The sequence below is a fragment of the Pleurodeles waltl genome, chromosome 12, assembly GCF_031143425.1.
Source record: "Pleurodeles waltl isolate 20211129_DDA chromosome 12, aPleWal1.hap1.20221129, whole genome shotgun sequence".
NCBI classification, from domain to species: Eukaryota; Metazoa; Chordata; class Amphibia; order Caudata; family Salamandridae; genus Pleurodeles; species Pleurodeles waltl.
In genome coordinates this window covers 231,210,090-231,231,748 of record NC_090451.1, presented here as the reverse complement: position 1 = coordinate 231,231,748, position 21,659 = coordinate 231,210,090, and positions in this window count along the sequence as shown.

Sequence of the window (21,659 nt, the reverse complement as noted above, 5' to 3'; positions counted from 1 at the left end):
CAAAGTGGAAGTCTACAAGATGCTGGAGTTGGGAGTGACTGGGCATTCTGACAGTCCCTTGGCTAGCCCAGTGGTCTTGGTCCCCAAACCTCATACAAAAGATGGCAAGAGAGAGATGAGGTTTTGTGTGGACTACAGACGGCTCAACTCTGTCACCAAGACAGATGCTCACCCCATCCCCTCTGCACCCGACGCCCCGGGCTCGAGCTCCTAGAGAACCAACACTGCAGAGAGGACTCCCAGGTGACTGCGACCTCGTGAGTAACCTGAGACGACCCCCCTGCACTCACACTGCGAAGCCTGCAGAGAGGATCCAGAGGCTCCCCCTGTCCGCGACTGCCTGGAAAAAAGAACCCGACGCCTGGACCAAGCACTGCACCCGCAGCCCCCAGGACCGAAAGGAACCAAACTCCAGTGCAGGAGTGACCATCAGGCGACCCTCTGCCTAGCCCAGTCGGTGGCTGGCCCAAGAAGCCCCCCTGTGCCCTGCCTGCATCCCTAGAGTGACCCCGGGTCCCTCCATTGACTTCTACAGAAAACCTGACGCCTACTAAGCACACTGCACCCAGCCGCCCCTCTGACGCTGAGGGTGTGTTCTGTGTGCCTGTTTGTGTCCTCCCCAGGGCTCTACAACCCCCCCCCCTGGTCTGCCCTTTGAAGACGCAGGTACTTACCTGTTGGCAGACTGGAACCGGAGCACCTCTGTTCTTATTAGGTGCCTATGTGTTTTGGACCCTCCTTTGACCTCTGCACCTGACCGGCCCTGTGTTGCTGGTGCGGTGACTTTGGGGTTGCCTTGCACCCCAAACGGTGGGCTGCCTATGCCCAGGAAACTGAACTTGTAAGTTCTTTACTTACCCCAGAAACTTAACCTTACTTACTTACCCCAGGAACTTTTGATTTTTGCACTGTGTCCACTTTTAAAATAGCTTATTGCCATTTTAATCTATACTGTGTATGTTACTGCTCTAATTCAAAGTTCCTTACTTACCTGTGTGGAGTACCTTGCATTTTATGTATTTACTTCAAATATTGAATCTTGTGGTTCTAAAATAAATTAAGAAAATATGTTTTTCTATATAAAAGCTTTCGGCCAGGAGTTAAGTCTTTGAGTGTGTGTTCCTCATTTATTGCCTGTGTGTGTACAACAAATGTTTAACATTACCCTCTGATAAGCCTACTGCTCAACCACACTACCACAAAATAGAGCATTAGAATTATCTAAGTTTGCCACTTACAACCTCTAAGGGGAACCCTTGGACTCTGTGCACACTATCTCTCGCTTTGAGATAGTATATACAGAGCCAGCTTCCTACAATAGGGCTCTATGGAGTACAGTGGCCAATGGGGATCAGCGCCGGCGATGACGATGTACACCACCACGAACGTGACCGCCATTTTCTATCTAAATCCTCACTTGATTCCTGACTTTCTACAAGACAACACCTACACTGCGTGTGCTGCTGTGACCTGTGTCTAGAAATTACCATGGCCCGTGTGACCGGGGTAAGGGCCCCTGCCTTCACTTTGATGGAGTTGGAGCAACTGGTGGATGGGGTCCTAACCCAGTATGGACTGCTGTTTGGGTCTCCAGACCAACAGGTGTGTATACCTTGGGCACGATGCATGTGGACAGGATGCATGGAGATGTGTTTGCAAGCATCGTGTCATCGGGGGGGATGTCTGATGGTAGTGTACATGGTGGGTGCCGGGCGATGTGCGTGCCAATGGAGATGGAAACAGGATTGGTGAGCCATATGTGTGACAGGCTGGATTGTATGTGTAATGGTGTCCTCACGTCTGTATCACCTCTGCAGGTCAGCGCCCATCAAAAGAAGGGATTGTGGCGTGCCATCGCCAAGGACGTGCCTACCCTGGGGGTCTACAGCAGGCAGAGCACCCACTGTCGGAAAAGGTGGGAGGACCTGAGACACTGGGCACGGAAGATCGCAGAGGCCCAGCTGGGGATGGCCTCCCAACGAGGAAGAGGTGCCCAACGGAACCTGACCCCCCTGATGGCCCACATACTGGTGGTGGCCTACCCAGATCTGGATGGGCGCTTGAGGGCATCACAGCAGCCACAAGAGGGTGAGTACAGTGGGTGTTACAACAATAATTGGTAGGTGGCATGGGATACGGGTGGTGGGTGTGAGTTAGTGGGTACACCTTAATGCCAGGTCAGACATTGCAGCGTGATCCAGCTCAAGGGTAATGGGTGTATAGCAAATCCAGGTAACCTAGCTAGGTTGCGTTCCATGTCAGACAGGGCTTAGTGGGTCCCAGGTGGGGTGCAGTTGGCAGTGTTTGGCCCTCATCTTGCTGTGGCATCTAGCTGTACTGTGTATACCAAATGTGGTGTTGGTGCTGACCCAGTGCTCCCTTTCTCTCCCTCCCCCCTTTTCTCCTTGTGTCATACTGTTCATGTGTGCATTAGCATCATCTGGCGGAGGAGCAGGGGCACCGGCGGCAGAGGGAGTTGCATCCCACAGGACCCAGGAAGCAGAGTTCACCGACACTGAGGGAACCAGTGGGACGGAGGGTGAGGGGAGCACCACGGTGGAGACAGGAGGTGACAACACAGACTCTGATTCCTCCTCAGATGGGAGCTCCCTGGTGGTGGCGGACACCTCTGTGACCACACCAGCTACAGGTACAGCCGCTACCCCTGTACCAGCACAGCCCTTCCAGTGGCCCCTCAGCGAGTTGCCCGTGCCCGCTCACCCAGGAGGGTGGGCATCTCCTTTGCCCCAGGCACTTCAGACCCTGCCCCAGTGAGCCCTGCTGCCCCGAGTGATGGGGCTACTGACCTCCTGAGATCCATCTCTGTAGGGCAGTCAACCATTGTGAATGCCATCCAGGGGCTGGCATCCCAGATGCATCAATGCAATGCATTCCTGGAGGGCATCCCCGGTGGACTGGCGGCCCAACAGAGATCAGTTCAGGCTCTGGCCTCCTCTCTGATGGCAGCCATTGTCCCTGTTCCTACCGTCCCCCCTCCAACAACCACTTCCCAGTCCCATTCTCTTGAACCCCAACCCATCCCATGCACACATACAGACGAGCATGCACACAAGACATCAGACAAGAGTGGCAGAGTCAAACACAGGCACCACACTTCAGTCCACAAGCATTCACGCAAACAACAGATAGTTGCAAACACAACCACATCCACTGTCTCCCCTTCCTCCTCCTCCACCTCCCTCACAGTCACGTCCACACTCACACCTGCATGCACTGCTTCAACATCCACCACCAGCATCACCACACCAAGCAGCACATACACCTCACTAGCAGACACCTCCACAACATCCATCCACATGTCCCCTGTGTCCTCTCCCACCCTGTCTGCCCCACCCTCCTAAAGGACACAAACGCAGGCACTCAGACACCCAACAGTCATCCACCTCACATCAGCACACTGACCATGCACCTGCACCCAAGTCCAGCAGATGTACACCTCCAACAACCACTCCCTCAACCTCCACTAAAACCCTCCTCCCTCATCCTGCCCCACTGTCCCTAAGAAGCTTTTCCTTGCCCAACTGGACCTCTTCCCTCCCCTACCCCTCCCACTATCCTGCCCGTAAGAGCAGGGTCCCAACGACCCAGCCCAGCACCTCAGCCAAACAGTCCACAGAGACAGTGGAGGCACCTCCTAGTCATGGAGGCACGACAGTGAAGGATCCCACTCCACCAGCCAGGAAGGGGAAGGATCCTACTCCACCAGCCAGGAAGGGGAAGGATCCCACTCCACCAACCAGGAAGGGGAAGGATCCCACTCCACCAGTCAGGAAGGGGAAGGATTCCACTCTACCAGCCAGGAAAGGGAAGAAGCCCTCACCTCCAGCCAGGAAAGGGAAGAAGCCCTCACCTCCAGCTGAGACACAGCAGCCCTCGTCTCCTGTAGAGGCTGCCCAGGAGGCACCTTCCCCTACTGAGACACAGCAGCCCTCACCTCCAGCATAGGCTGGCAGGGTACCAACACCACCACAATCCACCAGTGGTCACGGAGCCCTCAACTCCAGCTGAGACAATGCAGTCCTCACCTCCAGCAGAGGGCATGTAGGCCACCTTCCAGGGACTACTGTACAAGGAGCCCCCTCCAGAACCAGTGGGCAAGCTCCCCACCTGAGAGACTGTGACCTTGCACTCCCCAGCAATGAGTAATGGGCATGGAGCCCACTCCAGAACCAGTAGGCAAATACCCCACCTGAGACACTGTGACCTTGCACTCCCCAGCAATGAGTAATGGGCATGGAGCCCCCGCCACAACCAGTGGGCAAATACCTCACCTGAGAGACTGTGACCTTGCACTCCCCAGCAAAGGATAATGGGCATAGAGTTCCCTCCAGAACCAGTAGGCAAATACCCCACCTGAGAGACTGTGACCTGGCACTCCCCAGCAAAGGATAATGAGCATGGAGCTCCCTCCAGAACCAGTGGGCAAAAACCCCACCTGAGAGAATGTGACCTTGCACTCCCCAGCAATGAGTGATGGGCATGAAGCCCCCTCCAGAACCAGTGGGCAAGTTCCAGACTTCAGCTGAGGTGCTCTCCACCCCACTTCCCCCTGAGGTGCCTGCCCACTTCCAAAATGATGCCCCTGCACAGTTCTGTGCGGATGTTGTTAGGAAACAAGTTAGGCCTTGGACTGTGCCCTGTGGCCATGTGGGCCCTTTTTACTTTGGACTGGGCATTGACCCTTTCTGGACAATTGTAAATATCTCTTTGTTATCAAACTTGTTCCTATGGTGGCTGTTCCCATTCAATACATTGTCAGTACTGCCTTACTGTAGTCCTTGCATTATTATGACGTGTGTCCTGTGCCATTGTTTTTCATCTGCAGCTGGATATGGGTATGGTGTATGTGTGTGAATGGTATGAGTTGTATGTGTGTGTGTCACTCTCCTTTTCCTCCCTCCCTCCCTTGTGTGCTAGGCGGCTGTACTCACCGTTGTCGTCTTCATCAGCGTTGGTGTTCCAGGTGGAGCATGGCGTAGAAGAGCATCGGGAAGACTTGCAGTTCCGGTTCCATGGCGGCGTTGATCTTCTCTGTGTCTCTGTTAGTGAGTCTTTGGTCTTCTGTGGTGTGTTTCCGCCAGGCTTTTGATGGCGTTGGTGCCGCCCCGGAAATCGTGGCAGATTGCAGTTTCATGATATGGCGGGCGGTACGTTGTTTTCCGCCCGGCTGTTGGAGGCTACCGCCGTGGTGCGTGGTGTTAACACCCTGGTGGATGGTGTGGTACATTGGCTGTCTATGGGAGTTCTCACCGTCATGGTCATAATTTGGCGGTAATTACCACAAGCCTGTTGGCGGAATTGCCACCACATTAACAGTTACCGCCAATGTCATAATGACCACCTATGTATCCTGAAAGTCAAACGCTGCAGAAGCTTAGACATCCCCTGAAAAGGCAGTCGTCCTCAGCCAGGCGTGGTACAGTAAGGCCACTGAAAAGAAACGGCTCTGCCTAGTGAGTCAGTTGTATCCAGCCCCCTGTGGATCATGAAGTTTGCTGTATCTCTCCTATATGCCATAGCTTGGGACATTATAGACCAGGCCTCGGGGACCATGAGCAGCACCTGCACAACCGAATCCCAAAGTGCATGGGAGTAACTGCCCAAAAGGCAGGAGGTGTTCATAGACTGCAGCGCCAGGCTATTGAAAGAAACATTTTCTTGCCTAAGGTATCAAGCCTCTGGGGTTCCCTATATGGTGGTGTGGTAAGGAATGCGCCAAAATTACACGAGGAGTGGAGGCTTAGACCACCAAGCTCTCTAGGGGCTGGATGGTGTGAGCAAACTGGGGTACCCCAAAGCAGGGTGAAGGCAGTGGGTAGTTTTCCTATCCACAGGAACCCCTGTGCAGGGTTTGGACCAGGCCCTGTAAGGGCTTCATTACAGGGGATAAGCAGTTCTGAGGGGGTAACACCCGGCTGAAGCACCTCTGTCAAGGTCCAGGACTTTGGCCTTCCTTCTCACCAACTTAACAAAAGAGGCTCCCGTCTCCGTAGCCACAGTAGGTGGAGCGATCATGCCAGTATATGGGGAGGTGTCTAGTTCATTGGAGTTAACAATTCCTCACACTAGTCCATGTTGGAGTTTAGGGGCTGGTTTTATTCAGGGTCCAGCAACCCCTCCCAATCTTCTCCCAGCCCATAGTATTAGGGCACAGGCTCTGGTCTGGAGGGTATGGATTCAGTAGGCGCCGGAGTTGGCATTGGGTGACTCCCCTCTGGCTCTGTGTTGGAGTGAGAGATGAGAATGGGGACAGTGCCACTAGAAGGACAAGGGAACATCGACATTGGGACCAGTATCGGGGAAGATTTAGGTGGAACGACCGGCGCTGGTTTGCATCCATCTGCAGATTCAAGATGCCTGACTGGTGCTGGGACGGATCAACTGGCAGGGATCCAGTTGGGCCTCCTCTTGAACATGCAGGGCCCAAAGGCGCCCAGCAGGGACAGGCTGCTAAAATATGAGGTGCATGGCCCCAGAACTGGGCAGGGGTTGCTTCAGCTCTCGGAAACTCTGGAAGGTGGGGAAACAGCCCAGGGACAACTGTGGAGCCAGGCCTCGAGTGGCTATGCATCCTCGTCTCGATGGATGACTAAAGGACAAAGGCGAAGATCTCTTTGACGTTTTACTCTTCTGAAACTTCTGTTAACAAGCATTGGCAATCCCAACAGTTCTGGGTATGATGTGCTAGTACATGCAGAATTTGCACATGAGCGAAACACCCAGGAGGGAGCCAGCAATAGCAGAGATGGCTATAGCGCTGAAGTAATCCCTCATGCAGTTCAATATAAGCATTCAAGTGAAGACGAAAGGATACACCCAAACATCTAATACCATTAGCTGAGTGATGAATACTCCACTGGGTTGAGCCAAGAAGAATACTGACAAAGTGGCTGGGAAAGGTTGGTCGAAGAAAGCAAGTATGAGGAGGATCCAAAGCCCACTCTACATTGTAAACAATCGGTCATTTTGACAGATGTACTGTCAAAACCCAAACCTAAAAATGTGGGTGTTACCTCAGATCTAGTCTCGGTTTGACATTGATAATCGAGTAGGTACGCAAGGTCAGTGGTTGCTAGCTTCCTACAACTTAGATTCCTTTAAAAGACGCTCCCTTTTCTACCCACCTTTATGACTATGATAGTAAGGGAAATTGTGTTCTTCGTAAATACACAAAAGGTGTGGGGTGTAACTGGAGGGAACTGGACTATTAGGCCCTGTTCAGGAAGCGCTAGTTGGGCACGTTTTCTCCAGGTAGGGAATAGGTGTAGGACGTGGCTATGCCTTTGAGGGAGTTCCCTTTACGGACAAGGTGGTCTGACACACATTATAGTGTCATGCTTCATCATTTGACCATCTAGCCCCACCCAGGTAAGATGATACTACCTGGGCGGACTCAACCTCGTTGTTAAAAGAACTGCCGAGGGAGTGCTGAAATTAGATCTAGCTGGATTGTACAAGGGATCCAGATAAAGAATTGGTGAATAAAATTACCTTACAAATCACCTGTTTCGTTTGGAGATTATTTAATATAGGTGTTTGTAGGTAAGAATAAAAACCAGGGTAAGGATTCTGTTAAGAATGATGACTCAAGGAGTCTAAAAGTAAGGAACCAACATGTTTCTGCCCGCACTAGGAGCTGGAAGGTCTGGGGCATTCATCAGGGTCGGGGATCCCTATAGGACAAGGAGCATGAAAGCATGCTCGATAATATGAAATTCCCCGGACTAGTCTGAGGCCTCAGGCGTTGGGAACATATCACATTTGCTGTACTATGGCAGTCAGTTAAGAAATACATTCAGTTTGCGGTGCTTTGTTTAGTGTTCTGATTGTTTTTTTTTTTTTTTAACCAGACTTGTCCCGAGTTTTTGTCCAGCTCAGGGTCCCCCTATCGTCTGAAAATCAGCTTCTTCTTGTGGTTCTCCTATGACACCTTTCAGAGGCGGTCGCAGATTTTCTGAGTGCTTCGTCCGCAGTTTAGGCGTGCACTCCTAGTAGCTCTTCGATGCCTGTCTAAATCTGAACTTTCTCTTCAGAGCTTAAAATGTTTTTTTCTTCTATCAACCTACTCCGTCCCCTTTCTAGGATGCATTTTTAGGGAGCCCAGTCCCAAGATGACCACAAGTGAACGTGCGCTTCAGAAAAGCAGAAAGTCACTGATGAACCACGCCTTATCATTAGACAACCAAATCCCCCCAAAAAAACAATTCACGTTATATCGGTGAATTAGATTTTTTCCAGAGTTTGAGGCTTAGGGGCGGCCATAGTCTGGCGGCCGGCTTTAGTGTCTAGTCCTGTATTGCAGTGGTTTCAAGAGCAGAACAGAAAGCTACTGAAATTGCTCACAGGCAAATAACTAATCAGTTTAACAGTAATGCCTTCAGAAATGTGTGTATATTTAGCCGCGCTCAATGTTCTGCTGAGACAGAATTGCTGGTCCAGGATGTGCGAATGATGCCGGGAAAGAGACTGCTTTAGAAATCGATAGCTGGAAAGTGCTGGTTTAAGGTTTGTCAGAGTTGTTGGCTGTTTCTCACTCATTCTTATCGACTTGAATTTAAAAACAAGGTATTGATTTATAGAGAGCAGCTTCAGTAAATATAAGTGATGTCCTCCTATTCACCTTACAACCTGCGGCTCCTGCTGAGGGAGCCTCTCCCCGGCACAGCCTCTCCGAGGCTCCACGGCTGGGCCTACGTCTCTGGCATAGCAGCACTGGAGGGAGGAGTGGATGATCAGGAATCGGAAGAACTATGGGGATTCCACTGGATGGGTAGAGCAAGACCCCTAAGGAACAGTAGAAGTTACCCACGGAGAGACCAATCCCCATCTCGGCATCTCTCAAAGGCTGCATGGCTGGTCCTGTGTCTCCTGCAGTGCACCTGTGACGGAGGGAGCTGAACATCAGGACTTGGAAAAACTGTGGGGATCGCACTGGATGGGTAGAGGGAGGCCACTGAAGAACAGTAGTCTGCTGGGGGGACCAATCCAAATCACAGCATCTCTTAGAGGCTGCAAGGCTGGGTCTGCTTCTCTGGCATTGCACCGCTGAAGGGAGGGGTGGATCATTAGGAATCTGAAAAACTGTGGGGATCCAACTGGATGGGCAGAGGGAGACCACTTAGGACCAGTCCCCATCTTAGCATCTCTCAGAGGCTGCATGGCTGGTCCTGTGTCTCCTGAACTGCACCTGTGATGGAGGAAGCAAAACATCAGGAATCAGAAGAACTGTGGGGACCCGACTGGATGGGCAGAGGGGACCCATGAAGAACAGTAGAAGTTACCCACAAGTCTGCTGGGGGGACTAATTCAAATCACAGCATCTCTCAGAGGATGCACGGCTGGGCCTGCGTATCTGGCATTGCACCACTGGAGTGAGGGGTGGATGATTAGGAATAGGGAGAACTGTGTGGATACCACTGGATGGGCAGAGGAAGACCACTGAGGAACATTAGACGTTACCCACGAGTCTCCTGGTGGGACCAATCCAAATCACAACAACTCTCAGAGGCTGCATGGCTGAGCCTGCTTATCTGGCATTGAACCACTGGAGGGAGAGGTGGATCATTAGGAATTGGAAGAACTGTGGGTTTCCCACTGGATGGGCAGAGGGAGACCAGTAAGGAACAACAGGGGTTACCCACGAGTCTCCGAGTGGGACTGTAGGAAACTGGCCCTTGTTGCAACTATCCCCTCACTTTTTGCCTGATATTGATGCTGACTTGACTGAGTGTGTGCTGGAATCCTGCTAACCAGGCCTCAGCACCAGTGTTCTTTCCCTAAAACTGTACCATTGTTTCCACAATTGGCACACCTCTGGCACACAGATAAGTCCCTTGTAAAAGCTACCAGTGGTACCAAGGGCCCTGTGGCCAGGGAGGGTTCCTAAGGGATGCAACATGTGCCCCTCACCAAACACAGGCACACTGCCATGGCAGATTGTGTGTGCTGGTGGGTAGAAAAAGGCAAAGTCCACATGGCATCCCTTTTAGGGTGCCGTGCTCACAAAACACTGCCTGTGGCATAGGTAACTCACCCCTCTAGCAGGCCTTACAGCCCCAAGGCAGGATGCACTATACCACAGGTAAGGGCATAGCTGTAGGAGCAATATGCCCCTACAGTGTTTAAGTCCATTCTTAGACATTGTAAGTGCAGAGTGGCCTTATTAAATACATGGGCTTTGAGGTTGTTATTATAAACTCCACAGTTCCATGATGGCTTCACTGAAGGCTGGGAAGTCTGGCATCAAACTTCTTAGCACAACAAACCCACACTGTGGTCTGGCCAGTGTTAGATCTATTCTGAAAAGCACACAGAGGGCATCTTAGAGAAGCCCCCTGTATTTTACCCAATCCTCTAGTGTAGGGCTGACTGGTCTGTGCCAGCCTGCCACTAGCAGACAAGCTTCTGCCCCCATGGGGTGAGGGCCTTTGTGCTCTCTGAGGCCAGAAACAAAGCTTCACACCTCCCCCCTGCAGGAAATGTAACACCAGGCAGTGAGCCTCAAAGGCTCAGTCCTCCTGTTACAGTGCCCCAGGGCACTCAAGTTAGTTGTCCCCCCCCCCAGACAAAGCCCCACTTTTGGTGGCAAGTCTGGCAGGACAATTAGGGAAAGCAGGGAGGACTGACCACCCCAGCTGGGACTCCCCCTAAGGTGTCCACAGCTCAGGTGACCCCATCCTTGCAGAATTCTCCATCATAGTTTGGAGGACATGGGCCAATAGGTTTAGGTCTGCGTCCCCCTCCCCAAACGGAGTGGACATAAGAAGGGTGTAGCCACACTCTGGGACAGTAGCTATTGGCTACTGCCTTCTGACCCCTGTAATGCCCCTAAATCCAGGATTTCGGGGCTTCCCTGATCCCAGTTCGTCAGATTCCTGGTGTCCTCACAAGAAGACTGAAGAAAAGAAGTAGGACTGCTTAGCTGAACCCTCGCAAACTGATTTGGCCCCAGCCCTACCGGCCTTTCTCCAGTTTCAAAATCCCTGCAATAAGAAAGCGATGTATCCTGCAGGACCTACCGTCCTGTCTCCAGCTTCAAAATTCCTGCAACAAGAAAGCGATGTATCCTGCAGGACCTTGTAGAAGCCCTAGGAGGACGGCCTGCACTGCAGAGGACCAAGAACTCCTATGGACAGTGGGCCTGTCCAAAAAGAAACTCCAACTAAGGACTCCAGAGACTCCCTGGATCAGCGAGTCCTGACTACTCTGCACCTGACGCCCAAGACCCAAATCCAGATGGCCCAACCAACTAGAGAGGATCCTCAGGCGATTCCAAGCAAGTGCCCACCCTGAGTTTATCTCTTCTGTCCTCCATGACGACGCCTGCAGTGTGCATCTAGAGAACCCCCCCCCCCCAGACAGTGACAGCATTGTATGAAGACACTTATTGCCAAAAGGTACACTGCACCCGCAGCCCACTGGCCTTGGGGAACCCGACCTCTGGTGCGGCAACTTTCAGCAGCCTGTGGTTTTCTGGAACTGATCCCCTGGACCCAGTCTGCAGCATCTAACTGTCCCCCGGGATCCCTTAATAGAAAAGCATTGGGAGCCCAATGCTGTATTTGCACCCTGCACCCGGCCGCCACTGCGCCACTGAGGGTGTGTGTTTGGTGCTAACCTGTGGCCCCTCAATGCTCCTCTAAACCTCCCAGGTCTGCCCTCCAAAGATGCGGGTACTCACCTGCAAGCAGGTCTGAGTCCAAGTGCACCCAGTCTCCACAGGGGCCCACGTTAAATAATGCCTCAACATTGGCCTCTGCATCTGTGGGGCCCTGTGTTGCTAGTGGTGGGTGTTTGGGGTTGACTGGAACCCCCAACTGTTGACTTCCTATCCCCCAGAGACAGAAACTGTATGTTGCGTACTTACCTCAAAACTATACTAACTTTTCATCCCCCCAAGACCTGTCTTTGAAAACTGCACTGTGACGACTTTTGAAACAGTGTATTGCTATTTTATTGAAAGCCGGTTACATTGCCAGTTCTGAACAAAGTGGTATTGTCAGATAAATGGAATATATAATTACCAACGTACTTACTTGCGACTTGAATCTTGTGGTTCTAGAAATAAATTAACAAAACATATTTTTTTCTATATAAAAACAATTGGTCTGGAGTTAGTCATTGAGTGTGTGCTTCCCTTACTGTCTGTGTGTGTACAACAAATGCTTTGCACTATCCTCTGATAAGCCTAACTGCTCAACCACAATATCACAAAATAGACCTTTAGTATTATCTACTTTAGTCTCTGGGGTACCCCTGGACTCTGTGCACACTATGGGCCTGATTACAACTTTGGAGGAAGGTGTTAATCCGTCCCAAATATGACGGATATACCACCAGCCGTATTACGAATCCATTATATCCTATGGAACTCGTAATACGGCTGGTGGTATATCCGTCACATTTGGGACGGATTAACACCTCCTCCAAAGTTGTAATCAGGCCCTATATCTCATTTTGATATAGTACATACAGAGCCAGCTTCCTACAGGGACCAATCCCCATCTCAGCATCTCTCAGAGGCTACACACCTGGGCTGCATCTCTGGCATTGCACCACTGGAGGGAGGACTGGATCATTAGGAACTGAAAGAACTGTGGGGATCCCACTGGATGGACAGGGAGCGATCACTGAGGAACAGTAGACGTTACCCATGAACCTGCTGGGAGCCTAGGCTGCATGGCTGGGCTTGCATCTACTGCATTGCATTTGGGCTGGGAGAAAGCAATGCATCAGAAAATTGCAAAAACAAACAAACAGTGGATCTCACTGGAGTGGCAGGGATGCACAACAGGGGAAAGAAAAAAAGTTATCTATGTGATGTCTATTGGGGGGGTGGTTGATGACCTCCCCAGCTCTGCATTTTTAAGAGGCTGCGTTGTTGGGCCTGCATCTCTTGCACCATGAAGCAGTGGGAGGCAGCAGAAGTTTGAATAACTGTGGCTATACTACTGCAGAGGTATACTACTGGGGAAAGATAGACATTAACCATGAGTCTACTGGGGGGGACCTTTACCCTGATCAGCATCTCCTTGAGGCAGTATAGCTGGGCATGTGTCTTCCAGCCTTGTATCAGGGAGGGAGCAGACCAACAGGAATGGCAAGAAATGAGGGGAACCTATAGGACGGGCAGAGATAGACCACTGGGTAAAAGTAAAAGTTACTCATGTCTCCACAGTGGTATAGCAAAGGCCTGCATTCAAGCAAAGAAAATGACCCTCCCCTTCCCACACGATGACCAGATTTGTACTTTAAATGCAGCCAGTATTCTGGCTTGGTGGGACTCCAAGCCCCCTGGAGCCAAGGCCCAAACACTCACTACAGTATTAATAGTTACATGCTCTGTGTCTAATGGAGAATAGGGGGCTTATCTTCATCTCAGAATCTTGCAAAGGTTATGTTGTTTGGCTTGCATCTCCTGCACGGTGCCAGGGAAATCGGAAGCAGGAGGTGAAATCAACTGGATGGAATGGTTTACACCACTAAGGGCCAGATGTAGGAAACGTTTGCGAGTCGCAAATAGCCCGAATCGCAATTTGCGACCCCGCAAAATCGGAAATGGGATGCAAAAATCCCATTTCCGACTCGCAAAATGCATCGCGAGCCATTACCGACTCGCAAAAATAGCGATCCCATTTTGCGACTCGCGAGTCGCAACCCAAATGCAATAGGCACTTGCAAATTGCGACTAGTCGCAAAAAAACCATTTTGCACTTCCAATTTACCACTAACTCAGAGCAGGTGGTAACCATTACCAAAGTATAAAAGGAGACCCAGAAGGCACCTGGGTTACTCAAGATGGCGGAGATATATGTGATAGGAATGAGGAGGAGAGCCCACGCCGCACAGCAGAGGAGGAGGAGGAGCCACAGACAGGAGAAGATATACAGAACCAGGCAGACACTTTTCCAACAAACTGAGGAGATTTATGATAAATATAGACTCAGCAGTGCAGCTATACTAGATTTAATAGAATTACTCAAACCACAGCTACAACGCCAGAATGTGCGCGGCTGCGCCATCCCTACGCATGTGCAAGTGCTTTGCTCACTGCACCTCTTGGCCTCGGGTAGCTATCAGGGGGTCATTGCCGTGGCAGGTGGGGTATCCCAAAGTTCACTCTCACGGTTCTTCAGAGCATTCCTAGATGCCATACTCACACACATGTCCAGATACATATACCTACCCAGGAATGAGGCAGAAATCAACAGCACCAAGTTGGAATTCTACAGGATTGCCAACTTCCCCCATGTCATAGGGTGTGTAGACGGGACACATATACAAATATGCCCTCCTGCAAACCTGGAATATCTGTACCGCAATAGGAAGTGTACCCACTCACTCAACATCCAGGTGGTATGTGACGGCCATTATATTATCACTGACATGGTTGCCAAATTTCCAGGGAGTACTCATGACTCCTACATTTTTAGGCACAGTAGGATACACCAACGCCTAGAACGTGGGGAGTTTGGAGATGGATACCTCCTAGGTATAGCTGAATACACCTTACAGACATGCACACAGGTCAATGTGGAATCCATCTCTGCCCAGCTAACATTGTACATTTTTGCCAAACAGGTGACAGTGCATATGCACTCTGACCATGGTACTTACCCCGTACTTAACACCCAGCAATGAGACAGAGAGGCGATACAACAGTGCACATAAGAGGACCAGAAATATAATTGAACGGACCTTTGGACTGCTGAAAGCAAGATTCAGATGCCTCCACAGAAGTGGAGGTGCCCTCCAGTATACCCCAATAACAGCTTTCAAGATTGTTGTTGCATGCGCTATACTGCACAACATTGCCACCAGACGTGGGCTACCTCTGACCCCTGAAGACCCTGATTCGGAGGATGAAGAGCAAGAGCTACCACATCGCCATCATGGGATAGAAGCATCGCAAATCAAGGCAGACTGAGACGGGAACACATTGCAAACCAATACTTTGGAAGGTATGTGCCAACTGTCACCACACTCACTAATGTCACACACAAAGAGTCCAGGTGTTAAGTGGAAAGAACAAGTGATTTAATTTGTGCAACCAAAAAAAACTATATACATTGTTAACAGTTCAGGGGCTGTAAAAGTCCACCTGGCATGGGACACATTGACTTCATGTGCCCCAACACCAGGACAGTGTGGAGCTCAAACCCTACGCCGGCCTCTGCCAGCACGGCTGGTACCTGGGTTGTCAGCAGTGCCCTGCCTTGCGGTTCCACTGCGCAACACCCTGGTGTCACTGGCAGAGACACTGTTGACGGTGGAGCCCTCCTCGCTATCTTGCGGCGTGTCGGCCGCGCCCCTGGCCACCTGCTGTGCCTCCATTATATCAACAGCGTGGCTGAGACGGCCCAGTCCACGTGCCACGTCACTGGCAAAGTGGCCCATGTCAACTTGGAGGCTGACCGTGCGCCTAGAAAGGCCAGTAGTGTTGACCGCCAGCCTGACTATGGATGCAGACATGCGGTCGAGCCGGTTCAGTAGTTGCCTGTCACAACGCCTTGCACCCTCTGTCTGCGTTAGGAGTCCAGCCACAAGTTGTCGCATGGAGAGTGCAAGGTCGCCAATATGTGTGTTAATTTGTTGCAACTCTGTATGCACAAGCTGCATGCTACTGCCTTGATTTTGCTCAATGCGCCGCAATGCCCCTGTAATTCTCCTGATCTCCTGTGTTTGCAGGCGCTGACACCGTAGGAGTGCGGCCTCAGCACGTGACATGGAGGCGTCCCCTGACTCTGCCTGCCGCTGTGATGGTACATTTCCATGTCGCCTGCGACGCAGTGGAGGCTCCGTGTCTTCTAACGTGGCACTGTGGCTGGGACAAGGTGCTGGATCACACACCAGTATGCCAACTGGTGTATCATGAGGGGACTGGGTGTTGGTGGTGCAGGTCTCAGTGGTGGCTGGTCCTGATTCCTCTGTTGGCTGCTGGCTGACCAGTGGCCCCTGGATGCTTTGGCTGGTGGGGGTGTCTTGTGGGAGACCTGTGGGACATAGGGAACACACTGTCAGTATCAACTATCTGTTATCAACTTCCTAATAAACTGTTGCCTATAAACTGCCTAGTTGACTACATTGCCCATAATGCACCATTCTGGTGATTGCTACTCTGAAATGGAGCTATTTTGGTTGTGCATGCTACTGTGTACAAGGTGGGTGGGGGTATGGCATTAATGATGGTACATGCATGTCTCATGGTACTCACCGGTTGATGGTCCTGGCTCAGATGTATCCAGCTCTCCCATCCCGCACACTGCCTCAGGCTCAAGGGTCTCCTCTACTCTTTCCTCCAGGGGTGTGGGTGGTGGTATTGTGGGCGGTCCCCCTCCAGTGCCCCTCATCTCCCAGAGCCGCTCTGCCACCCTCTCCTTGGTCCGGGAGCGCAGGTCATACCACCTTTTTTTTAGTTCTTCTATGCTCCGGTGGCTGACACCCAGGGAGTTTACTTTCTCTCGGAAGTCCATCCATATTCTTCTTTTCTCCACCTCTGGCACGGTGAGGGCTGCCCTTCCAAAAAGTTGGTCATGGTGCTGGCAGCATTCCTCTGTCAGCACCTCCAGCTCTTTCTCTGCAAATTTAAGTTTTCGCTTCCTTGGTGTCTCTGCCATGGTAGCTGCTGTTCTTTCTGTTTGCAGTTCTGCTGTTAAAATGGGTGTGGTCCTCCCTCCTCCCAGGTGTATTTGTAAACTTCCTGGCTGTAATGTCATCATCATGTGCCAGGAAGTGTTCTGCAGCACCTGCATTCAATTTGCAGCACAATCGCAATTTGCGACACCCACTCGCAAATTGCGTGTCCGTTTTTAGCGCGGGCGCAAAAAGCGACCTCGCAAACAACGGACTCGCTATCTGCGGTGCGACTTCATTTGCGAGTCGTAAATTGAAGTCGCGTTTTCTTCTTGCATTACATTTAGCGAGTCGGAAATTGCGAGTGGCACCGACTCGCAATTTCCGACTCGCTAATTTTTTCCTACCTACATCTGGCCCTAAGTCACTAGAAAAAAGTAAATGTTACGCATGAGTCCACTGGGGAGATTCTCCTCAACTCAGCATCTTGGCTGCTTGGGTGGGTTTACATCTCCACACGGTGCAGAAAGTGATGGTGTGGGACCAGCCTGAGTTTGAAGAACAGTGGGAATCCTCCTACAGAATTAGACAACAGGAAAAACGCAGGCATTAACCATGAATCCACTGGGGAGCCACTCCCTCAAAGCATCATTCAAAGGCTGCAGGTGTTATTGCACAACAGGTAGACCAAAAGGAAAAGATAGAGTTTACCCATGAGTTCAAGGAGTGGTGGTACTGACAGATATTAATTGTGATTTGTAGGGACACAGATGATGTTTGTAGGGGTAAGGACATATGCACAAGTTGTTTTAAGAGAGGTGCAAGTGCAGTAAAAAATTATAATGGATTTGTTGGGGTGCAAAATTTGTTTAAAGGGAAACGGTTCTATGTTGAATTTGTTCAAATGGATGAAGAGAAGTGCAGCGTTTATCACAGGTGTAAGGGTTTGGTACAAAGGTTGTTCATAGTGGTAAGGAAGGTCAGATCATTTTCATATGGTGAAAGAAGAGTGGCAAAGGTCATTGATAGGGTAAGAAATAAATAACTAGTTTGTGTTAATCAGTAAGGAAGGCTACATATGCTCATTATATTGTAAGGTGTGGGGCTAGACGATTTTCACAATTGGAAGTGGAAGTGTGAAGTTAATTCCTAGAAGCACAAGAGATGTTCACTGGGGCATAGGAGGTGCAAACCATTTTTATCCAGGCATGACAAGAATAAAATGTTGTTTAGGATAGGACTGGGGTGGTGCAAAGGATACTTACAAGGGAAACTGAGAAGTACAAGTGTTTGTAGGGTAAGTCTTGGATGTGCAGTCAGACAGAGAAAGAAAAAAGCAGGCCGTAGGGTCATCAGAGTCAGACATCACAGTCTCGATTGTGAAGGTTTTCGTCTCCCATCTGTTCAAGTCTCTCCCTGGAACATGTTCGGCTGGGACATTACCTGTGATGGCTTTACTGGGATGGGCATTGGCAATCTTTGGGAGGTTAAAAAAGAATGGGAGAGGCATGGCCTTGAACTTCTACCCGAACGTGACTTCTACCTAGCAAGCATCAGTATATAGAATAGATAATTTACTTGCCTGTAATCCTAGTTCTCTTCCAGGGGAATCCTCATCAAAGTCGTAAGCAATGAATTATTCCCACCCACATCTGGGGACCCCGGAGAACATAACACATATACATAATAATAGATATATGTATACAAATGAACATACATATACATGCAGCCTATGTTATAAAGGTAAAAAAACATGTCTAATTTCTGTGAAGTTTTCCTCTAATAAATGTGAAAAAGAACTCCAGAATTTCTGAAACTTAAAAAGAAAGGAGATTTAGATAACTGCTATGTTTTATTGAAGAGAAAACTGTAACAAGACATTTTTAGCTAATAGGCTGCATTCAGATTAATATGGTATAGCAAATAAATGGCACCGTACCTTTAAGGCCTCAGAGACCTCCAGTATCCCACCATACCTCAGAGGTCAGAGAAAGTTGACAGTTAGATTAGTTATTTTTTAACGGTGAAGTGAAGAATGAGAAACTCCACTAAAACATGAACTGCTGAAAGCGAGGTTTGTCCGGGGAGGTGGGAGGGTTGCTTATGACTTTGATGAGGATTCCCCTGCAAGAGAACTAGGATTGCAGGTAAGTAACTTATCCTTCTCTTCCAAGTGATCCTCATCAATAGTCAAGCATTGAATAGAGTAGCAAGCCCATCCCATACCCCTGCGGACGAAGCTAGAGTAGGCTACAGCAGCTGAGCTCTTTCTTTAAACAGGTTTCGTAATGATGCTTGTCCCATTTGGGTGTCTACTCTAGTATCTGAATCGAGACAGTAGTGTCTTGGGAAAGTATGTACCAATCTCCACATCACTGCTTTGCAGATTTCGGAGATGGGTACATTTGTCAGAAGAGCTATTGTTGCTGCCTTGCCTCTGGTAGAATGGGCTTTTGGTCTGGCGGTCAAAAGCTTATTAGCCAACTGATAGGTAAACATAATGCAGAAAACTATCCATTTAGAGATAGTTTGTTTGGAAGCAGCCATGCCTTTTCTCATTGGACCATAGTTCACAAACAAATGATCTGAGTGTCTAATGTCTTTCGTTTTATCCAAATAGAAATTCAGAACTCTTTGGTTTGGAAAAAAACGTAGGGAGCAAAATAGATTAGTTAATATGGAAATCAGAAACCACCTTTGGCCGGAAACTAGGATGTGTTCTCATAAATACCCTATTGTCATGGAAAACTGTGTAAGACACTTTTGCACAGAGAGCCTGAATTTCGCTTACTCTGCGTGCTGAGGCAATAGCTACAAGAATCACTGTTTTCCATGTCATATGCTGTAGAGAAGATTTATGTATGGGCTTAAAGGGTGGACCCATCAGTTTTGAAAGTATTGCATTTAGCTCCCAGGGAGTAGAGGGTGAACGAACAGGGGGAAAACTTTTCTTAAACCCTCTAAAAAATCTTTAACAACAGGCATTTGATAAAATGATATCTGAGAAGGTGATTTTCGGTAAGCAGTTATATCCGCAAGATGTACCTTTATCGATGAAAACCACAAACCTGATTTTGCCAGATGGAGGAGGTAAGGTAAAAGGACATCCTGCCCCAGAATCAGATGGAAATTATTCTGGATGCACCACATATAAAATCTTTTCCATTTAAACACATATGAACGTCTCGTTGATGTCTTTTGGACACCTTGAGAATGTCCATGCATTTCTGCAAAAAGACCTAGATGACCATTTTGCAGGAATTCAGGAGCCATGCTGTCAAGCTCAATGAAGGAAGGCTGGGATGGAGTATTTTCCCCTCGAGTTTGTGAAGGAGATCCAGTCTGCATGGCAATCTCATGCGTGGTTTCTCTGACAGGTGGAGTAGGTCTGAGTACCACCACTGGCGAGGCAATGCAGGGACTATTAGGATCATCCTGTTCCTGGCTCTGTAGAGCTTGTTGATGACCTTCGGAATTAGAGGAATGGCTGGAAATGCATACAGAAAAGTTTCTGACCAGTTGATCAAAAGGGCATTCCCCTTTGTCCCTGGCCGGTGAAACCTGGATACGAAGCTTGGGCATTTTTTGTTTGCTTCGCCTGCGAATAGGTCTATTTGTGGTTGCCCCCATTCCTGAAAAATGGTTTGAACGACGTTGTTGTTTAGAACCCAGTCGTGCTCTTCTGCATACGTGCGGCTCAGAAAATCTGCTTGGGTGTTCAAGGATCCTGGTAGGTGAACCGCCGATATTGCCAAGTTTCTGGCTAGTAGCCTCATCCAGATTGCTTACACTTCAAACGATAGGGTCTGTGATCAGGTTCCTCCTTGCTTGTTCAGGTAATACATTGTGGTGGTGTTGTCCGCTTGATCAAGCAGAGAGTTCATCTGAATGGAAGAATAGAGGGATTTCAGTGCTAGATAGGCTGCTCTGAGTTCCAACATGTTTATATGATAAAGTTGTTCCTTGTAGGACCACAGGCCCTGAACTAGTAAGGGACCCATGTGAACCCCCTAATCCCTGAGAGGATGGATCTGTGATCAAAGTTTGTGTGGGAAGGTCCTGGGGAAAAGGAACTCCTATCCGTAAATGCCGTTTCTGCATCCACCATCGGAGTGATTGTTTGACTTCCCTTGTGAGAAGTATCTTGTCGTCCCATTGGTTGGAATATTGAGACCACTGATCTTCCAGAACTTGCTGTAGAGGTCTCATGTGCAGCCTGGCATTGGGAACAATGAAGATGCAGGAGGCCATTGATCCCAGTAGCGATACCACTTGTCTGGCTAATGGGAGAGGAGTGCAGAGGAGAGTTCGACATTTCATGTCGATTGAGTGTAACCTTTCCTCCGAAGGATGGTTTGTATCCAGTGTCGCTCCTAGGTAATGGATGCTTTGAGTTGGTATCTGTGTGGATTTTTTTATTTTGATCTGTAAGCCCAGAGTTTGCAGGCAAACTTGATAATGCTGTTGTGCTAGTTCTAGGGAGGCACTCTTGATCAGCCAGTCGCCTAGGTATGGATAGACAAAAATTTGCTTCCTTCTCAGATGTGCCGCAACTACTGCCATGCATTTCGAGAATATTTGAGGGGATGATGTTAGGCAGAAGGGTAAGACTTTGTACTGGTAGTGCTTGGATGCAACCCTGAAGCGCAGATACCTCCGATGTTGTCTTGCGATTGGAATATGGAATTAAGCATCCTGAAGGTCTATGGAACACATCCAGTCCCCTGATGGAGTTGGGGGTAGATCTGATGAAGAGCAAGCGTTCTGAATTTTTCTTTTTGGATGAACTTCTGCAGGAGCTGCAGGTCTAAGATCGGCCTGTATTCCTGAGACAGGCCTTTTTTCTGGGTGAGGAAATAACGTGAGTAAACTCCTGTACCCTATTGCAAGAGTGGAACATCATCTATTGCCTCTTTCTGAAGTAACATGCCTACTGCCTTTCGTAACTGCTGATGGTGGAATGTTGCTTTCGGAGGTACTTCCGGTGGCGAGGATTTGAACTTGAGTGTGTACCCATTCTGAACAATGTTCAAAACCCATTGGTCGCTTGTTATTCCAGGGCACTC